The sequence below is a fragment of the Myotis davidii genome, unplaced genomic scaffold (assembly GCF_000327345.1).
Source record: "Myotis davidii unplaced genomic scaffold, ASM32734v1 scaffold14, whole genome shotgun sequence".
NCBI classification, from domain to species: domain Eukaryota; kingdom Metazoa; phylum Chordata; class Mammalia; order Chiroptera; family Vespertilionidae; genus Myotis; species Myotis davidii.
The window spans coordinates 1,501,671-1,510,576 of NW_006287372.1; positions in this window are offsets into that span (position 1 = coordinate 1,501,671).

Below are 8,906 nucleotides of genomic sequence, written 5' to 3' on the forward strand. Positions count from 1 at the left end.
CATTCTATGTTATCATAGACTTTGGATTAGATTTTTCTCTAATAATTGTTTAGATAACTGATTTGAATTATATTTATTTTTGACTTATTTCTTTCTCATTACATTTGACTGTTATCATAAACAGAAATTTTATTTTGTGTATGTTGCCAATGGAATAAGAAATATAAAGTGAAAAATGTATTCTGAGTATTAAGTTCTCTAATGCTTCACGACGGTTGAGAAACTCCTATTGTTTACTCAGTGGTAATTTGCTTAAAGCTTATAGAACATTGTGCTAGACGGAGTCCCTCCAGGTTGCTTGTTTCCCAGTAATTAAATATTAATATTTTAGCTCTGCTACAGTGACATTTGTCTATGAACCTTTAAAATGGAAATATTCCTTCATATATGTTTCCAAAAAAATTAGAACCATGTATATATAAGGATTTGAGTCTTGCATAAAAATCACTGGATACTGATAAACTTCTTTGACACTGAATTCTATTTATTTGTAGGAATGCCCACCCCACAGTTCTGCTACCCTAGCTCTGAGCAGACTTTTATTTTAATATATGCACTGGCTCCATTATGTTAAAAGCTTCTATTTACTTACGTTTATTGTCTCTTGCTTTTGAATACAAGTCCCATTTGGAGTGAAGACTATTTTACATATCTTTGTGTCACTCACATTTAGTCAAATACCTTGCAGTCACATTGTGGGCACTCAAAAACTATGTTCCAAGAATGATTAAGTGGATGAATGAATGGTTATAATACTGGGAATTAGCATTTTGTATAACAACTATGACCTAGAAAAGCACAGGGAACATTAAACCACAACTATTATACTAGTGACACAAATTAACTGTGATTTTGGTTTCACTGCCGCTTTCCTTCTGCAACTCAGTCTTACTGGACCCTTGAGCCATCTTCATTCTTCTTGTAAAGTGGCACCAGGCAAGAGAATGTTCTGGAAGTTTATTCTTCATCACTTACATCTTAGTAAAATGAATGTTCTGAGTCCCCTCCCCTGGTTGCCTACTATAAAGGAGAATCCACTTCTTTTTGGCCTATTTAGTGCCCTGCACTAATCCCAAATCTATAGATTTAAAGGAAAGTTCTACTCACTCCACTCCTAAATGACAGGGTAGGATTTGAAGGATTTAGGAGGATCCTGAACTATTGTGATAGAGCATCTTCCCCAAGTCTGAATGTTTCATGGACAGTGACTCAGCATCCAGGCAGGCCCCACTCCTGCAATTTGTCAACCAACTGTCAGACAAGTTCTCCATGCAAAGGCAGAGTAAGAATATAATATGAAAATAACATGCTAAAATAATCTTATTTTTACTCTTGGACTGAATTAGGGTTTTTTCTAATTGAACATGTCTTACCTCTTCTCTTTTTGTACTCAGATAAAATTTCTACTCTGTTTATCTCACATTGATACTTACTACCTCTTCTCCTTAAGGGTTTCATTAGTTAGCCACTTGCTGTAATTTGAGTAATATTATATTATAAATCCTAGAAAACAATTTTATCATATTTTCTGTTTCTTCCATATACAGAGAAACAAGGTAGAGAGTTTGTTAAGAAAGTGGCATCCCAGGGTGAAAATACAGTTCAGATCAATGAGCTCAGCAACACTTTTACATCTTGAAATTGAGTTTCCTGCAGAGTAGTTTTCCATCAGTTTTGTGCATCAGCATTAAGCTCGTTGAAAATTTCTGCAGTGTTTCAAACTCTGATAAAGAAGTTTTGTCATTTGGGGAACTAAGTCACTCATTGATCATATTTGGAAAACAAATCAAGCCATGAACAAACGTTCAAGAAATTACCCAGCCCTGGGCGGTTTGGCCCAGGGGATAAAGCATTGGCCTGTGGACCAAAGGTCCCGGGTTCCACTCTGGTCAAGGGCACATACTTGCAGGCTTCTCCCAGCCTGGGCCCTGGTCAGAGCGTGTGCAGGAGGCAACCAATCTATGTGTTTGTCTCACATCAATGTTTCTCTCTGTCTTTCCCTTTCTCTTCAACTCTCCCTAAAAATCAATGGAAATATATTCTTGGCTGAGAACTAACAAAACAAAGCAAAAAAAGAAATTATTCATTGTGGATAATTTCTGAGGGCTGGGAATGTACTTAAATTCATATTTAAAACAATTTATATCACTTTACAAAGGTCACATACTTTAAATATTTTATATTGTGTACATAATATTTATTGTTTATTTTTTAATAAAAAGCTTAGCTTTAAAATTATATTACATGCAAGTCATTTCACTAATTGCTTTATATGTTTGGCAGGGTATTGTGTGTGTGTGTGTGTGTGTGTGTGTGTGTGTGTGTTCATGTACACACATGTGAAGTTTATCAACAAAGGCTCAATCCTGGAAAATTACTACATGGGATATGATTTAGCAATTCATGGCTGAGGGAACCATGGAGACACTTTCATCATGGAAAATACAGGAGATGTGATGAAAAAGATGATCATAATGGGATAATAGGGAAACTCTTCCTTCTAGTCAGTACAGCAAGGAGAGACATGGAAGAGTGGACAAGGGGTGGGGACCAAAAGACAGAGAAGTAACTAACAGGGCCTCAAAGGAGGTAATAGAGGAAAGACAGATTCCAAATAGCCTACCATGAAAGGCCTACATCCGCTGAGACCCAGAGTCAAAAGTGAGAAGACAAAACCAATAGAAGGTCTCCTAATGCCAATAAATAATCCATGTATTGACCCTCTGGTTGACTCAGTACAGTTTGGAAGAAACTATTGAAACCTAATATAAACCGAATGCATTCTATCTTACTCCACATGTGTGCTTGCTCGTAAAAATGTTAAATAAAAAAAAAATTGCTAAATAATAGACAGGGCCCCTCTCTCCTGAGATTTCAGGATAAAAGCGATGCAAAAATCATCTTTTTCCCCACTGCTGACAATATAAAGAACTGAGCTTTTCATTACACAGATGAGAAATTTGAAGCCGTTAATTAGAACAGGAAATTGAACTCAACTCTCTCAAGTTCAAAGACATGCCTTTCAAAAGTGATATTTTCTGTTTAATTTTTTGGCTAGGCATGTATTATCCTGCACTACACTGAGCTTTACGAAAACAGGAATTGTGCCTCTGTATTAGCTTTATGGGGCTAAAATAAATGAACACAGACTTAGTGGCTTAAAACAACAGAATATTATTCTCTAGTAATTCTTAAGGCCAGACGTATAAAATCAAGGTGTCAGCAGGGCCCCGCTCCCTCTAGCAGAGAGTCCTTGCTTGGTTTTCCAGCTCCCACTGACTAGATGGTCCTTGGTATGGGTGTGTGATTCCAGTTTCTACTTCTTCCTCCATATTGCCTCGTCATCCATCTGCCTGTCTTCTCTCTTCTTTCTGTGCAACTCTGCCCTTGTCTTTCCCTTATGCAGTCACTATGCTCTGCCAATCCTGGACGGCTTCACATGGAGATACTTACCTTAGTTAAATCTTCAAAGACCTTTTCCAGATATGGCTCCATGCATAGATTCCAGGAGTTAGAAAGTGGACTTATTTCCATGGGGTGCCACCTTTCAGGCTATGTTGCACTCACTGGGTAGTATGGGCACAGATGGAAGGGACCATTACAAACTCTCACATTCTCACTGAAATTATAACACACCAGAGGCCCAGTACACGAAATTTGTGCACGGGAGGGGGGTCCTTCAGCTTGGCCTGCACCCTCTCACAATCCGGGACCCCTTGGGGCAATCAGACATCCTTCTTGCAATCCAGGACCGCTGGTTCCTAACTGCTCTCTTGCCTTCCTTCCTGATCTCCCTTAACTGCCTCTGCCTGGCTTCCTGATTGCCCTAACCATCCTGCATGCTTGCCTGATCACCCCTAACTGTCTCTGCCTTGGCCCTCGTTGCTGCGGCTTCATCCAGAAGGACATCCAGAATAATGTCCGGAAGGTCGATTGGCTGTCTGGCTTAATTCGCATATTACCCTTTTATTATTATAGATGGCACATTCCTACTTCATCACATTGGTATCAGATTATTGGCTTGGTATAGTTGTACCTTCAATGCCATGGTTTATTTTTACACCGATATGTAGGAGTCAGTGACTTGATATATATTTTTATATAGTTACTATAATGAAATGTATCAGAATAATTACATCAAGATGGAGAAAAATAGTGGATGTGTACAATTGGTTTTTACTTAATTTAAAAAAGAACACCTGAAATTGATTGCTTTGTAGAAACAATAAAACTTTTTATAATAATAAAAAGATGCTTACTATAATAATGACATGATTATTATTAATGCTGATCAGCATCATTAACATCATAATTAGTTCTTTAATCTTTATGTGTGAAGGAACTCCACAAGCATAGCACCCAACACTCCACAGTAATGTTGCCAGGTAGGTCTTTTCTCAGTTTTCCTTAAGTTGGGGGGTCACGTGACTTATTTCTGCCAGTGAAATCTGACACATAAGCTATTTTCTAATGTGACCTTGGAAGCAGCCTTGTACTCACTACTCCTGGCCTCCTTTCTCCTCCCCCAGTGACCTCACAATTATGACTTCCTTATTGCTGAAAGAAACACTATGGAAAGAAACACTATGGTTAGATTTCTAGAAGAGCCAAGGATGGTGTTTTGTATTCCTCTGTTTGTGGCATGCATGACAGATACATTTTTCTTGTTGTAAGCTACTAAGATATTGGGTTTCTTTAGTACTATATATAATCTCACCTATGTTGATTAAAGGAAATAATTCAATAGAAAACCGCTTGAAAATATATAGGTGCAATTTATAATCCAAAGTAGGTCTAGCCTATATTAACATCTCTCATTTCCACTTAGAAAGCTTTATAATTTGTATTTTTAATTGATCATGTTTCCCTTCCTTGTCCATGAGAATTAAAATCCATGAGGGCTAGATGCATTCTCATCTTGTTTACCAGTGAATTCCCAACACTTTAAAAAATTCATTTATTAAAGCCACCATATGCCTTCATCATGTAAGAAAGAAAAAAAGCTTGAATACCAGTTTGTAGGGGTAATAAAAAATACCTCTGGGAAGAACTATAGATTAAACACATTGAATTTTAAAATGCAGAAGGGCTGCAAAGTGCTGAATCTTTAATCAAAATATGATTCTTGCAAAGGTTTGCTCTTATTAACACCAATGGGGAAATAAAATATTAACTCCTGCCAGAGAAGTGAATTATTGTGATCACAATTCAAAGGAAATGAAAACCAGGCAATACCAGTTGCACAAGCATAGAAAAATTACTCGGGTGAATTCCAAGAATATCTGGAAGCATACAGGCATTTGATCCTTAAAAGAAACGTGTGATGCAAATATTAAATGTTAGGACCTGCTGTGGGTTCAGACCATAACAGACAAGAGTTTTTACATGTCATTTAGTCCTAGTAATTACTACATAAAATAAGGTCTTCTCCTTTTTTCTCCTCTGACAAATGAACTTTTATCCTACTTTTTACATAGTCTTTCAATTAATGCTCATTATTGAGTTTTTTCAGTGCTCAGTAAGTTTCTCTTTTCACAATAATGTCACATAAAATTACAAAGTTACCAATATTGATAATCCTTCAGTATTTTAAATTTATCATTAACTCTCAATAGAAAGGGTTATGGTAGCTTTTGAAAGCTACTCAAGACCTAAATTCAATATATACATATCAGACAAGATACGGAAATTTGGGCTTCAATATATTTTCACATTCCCTTCAAAAATAAATTTATCCAGTGATCCTCAGGATATGCCTCTGGGTCCCAAAATAAAAGTTTCAATAGTTATCAAGATAATAACATCTACAGAAAATATGTAATATGTACAAAACTGTACACATCAAAATTATTGTTATTGAATTTAATCTGTCTTCAAATTCTATAATGAAACTGCCATGCATCCAATTGCTCAGAAAAGAACTCCAGTCATTCCGGATTACTTTCATTCTTCATCCACATATGCAATGCACCAATAATCACAGTTGTCTTTATTTACAAAATACAACCCTAACCACTTCTCACCATATACACTTCTTCCCCACGACTCAACACCAACATGATTTTTCATTTGTCCAATGGCCTTCCCTCTTCCCCACTCATCACATTACAATCCACTCTCCACATACCAGAATAGGCAGCATGGTCTTCAAAATAAAACCTTAAAAGCACATAAGATCATTTCACTACTATGTTAAAACATTTAAATAAATGGTTTCCAAAGTTATAATAAAATTCATATTGTTATAATGGCCCTACAGGACTCAGTGTAATCTATCGCCTCCTTATCTCTCCAGCCATTTCAATCAAGATACTCCCACCAGTTGTGTGTTTTCCTTCTGCCCCTTCGCAACCTTCACCCCTTCAGCAAGGGCTGGTCCCTGAGGTTCTGCATGGTTCCAGGATTATGTGTATCTGATTCCAGAGGCCATGTCTTTACCAGCATTTTATCTAACTGCCATAATTAAAGGAGCAGTAATGTCGCCCTTCATATGGTTTCATTCAAAAGCCACTCTTGCAATCTGAAAGGATGATATTTTTGTTTTTATTTTTACTATATCCTTTCTCCTCCATGGGGACTTGCATAGTTTACCACTGTATTTCTCAAATGTAAAACAACCTGCTTATTGTCAACATTTAATAGCTGTCTATTGAATGAATGAATTTGCTAATGGAAGTATCTTAAATGCTAATGAACTTCTCTATGATTAGTAAACACATAAGTTGACATTATTATTCTTGTGAAAATTGATTCAAATGAATAGGCAGATTTTGTGCCAACCCAGGCAGATCTCTACTGCCTACTCACATGGATGAGCTCCGTATTCATGAGACAGGCTAAATGGATAATCAGTACGTATAGAATTGCCCTTAACTTGACTTTAGTCTTAGATAGCACTGTTTTTGTCTTGTAATTTATTGTGCTTTATTATCCTACTTTACATCTTCTTCATCAGTCAAAACTATGTCACAAAACTATGCCAAAACCAATGCTGACATGTTACTAATAACCAAAGCCTCTACCTTGTTATTTTTTATTTTAATGAACAGACTTCTGTTTTTTTGAATATATTTTTATTGATTTCAGAGAGGAAGGGAGAGGGAGAGAGAGATAGAAACATCAATGATGAGAGAGAATCATTGAGATCATGCCCACATGCCCTGACAGGGAATCAAACAGTGACACCCTGGTTCATAGGTCAGTGCTCAACCACTTAGCCACACCAGCCAGACTGTTTTTAACAGAAATCAGAAAGAAACAATGATATAAATAGGCCACATCTTCAAAGTTGAAAGGAAAAAGGTATTAATGTTTCCTTGAGGCACACTCATTTCCTGAATGGGAGGTTAAGGGAGTAGGGGCTCTCCATCTGTGCTGCTTCACAGTTCTGAGCAACAATAAGGAAACATATAAAAGGGAATGCAATGTGTCTGTCAATCCCATGATGATTTATCTTCATAATAGCAAAACAATGAACGCTCCACACGATACTCTCAGAAAAACCCAACACTATCATTTGTGTCTCTACTGTCTACTCACAAGGATGAGCGTTAATATCTGACCTTGAATTACAGAGCTTGCCATTTTAATTCCCTCCTTTGAAAAGTCTACTGATTGTTAGGCATCAGAAATGACAATGACTTCAATCAGTCAGATATATACTCAAAAAAAAATCCACTCTCCATATAGAAAGGGAAGAAAATAAATAAGGAGGAGAAGAGGGCAAAGAAACAGAGCATAAATTCAAAGGAAGAAATAGAAATCCAAAGAAAAAAGAAGGCGATGATGAATCAGGGTAAGTCTTATGATAATTAAAATTAGATCATTAAGTATATAAGCACATTCTCATCTTCAAATTAAAGAATCATTTGAAGACTTAGATTAAAAGAGCTGTATAAATATTCAGTATTATTCATTCAACAAAAATTTACTGAACACTCTGATGTTCATTCTTCTAGATTCTGGGACACCAGGGTGAACAGACTTGGGACAAGTCCCTGTTTGGGTAGAACTTATACTCTATTGGGATGAGACAGATAAAAACAAACAAAATAATTCCTGATAATAAGTCCTCAGGGAAAAATATTATATACTACAGGCCCAGTGCACAAAATTCGTGCATATGTGTGTGTGTGTCCCTCAGCCCAGCCTGCACCCTCTCCAATCTGGGACCGCTTGAGGGATGTCTGACTGTCCATTTAGACCCGATCCCAGGGGCATTGGGGCCTAAACGGGCAGTTAGACATCCCTCTCACAATCCAACACTGCTGGCTCCCAACCACTCACCTGTCTTCCTGCCTGCCTGATTACCCCTAACCGCTTCCCTACCAGCCTGATCAATGCCTAACTGCTCCCCTGCCAGCCTGATTGACACCTAACTTCTCCCCTGCCGGCCCGATTGACCCTAACTGCCCTCTGCTGCCAGCCTGGTCACTCCTAACTGCCCTCCGTTGCCACCCTTGTCACCCCAACTGCCCTCCCCTACAGGCCTGGTCCCCCCAACTGCACCCCCCTAGAGGCCTGGTCCCCCCAACTACCCTCCCCTGTAGGCCTTGTCCCCCCCAACTGCCCTCCCCTGCCAGCCTGGTCACCCCAACTTCCCTCCCCTGCAGGCCTTGTCTCCCCCAACTGCCCCTCCCACTGGCCTGGTCACTCCCAGTTGCCATCCCCTGCAGGCCCAGTTGCCCCCAACTGCCCTCCCCTGCCAGCCTGATTGCCCACAACTGCCCTCCCCTGCTGGCCATCTTATGGCAGCCATCTTGTGATGACGTGAGGACAGCCATCTTGTGACGGCGTCACGCGTGACTCTACCTAAGCTTTCATTATATAGGATAATGTGGGATTAACTTGCTATTCTTTCCTGTTACTCACTTTTTAAATGAAATGAATTTCCCAGTAGGGGGCGG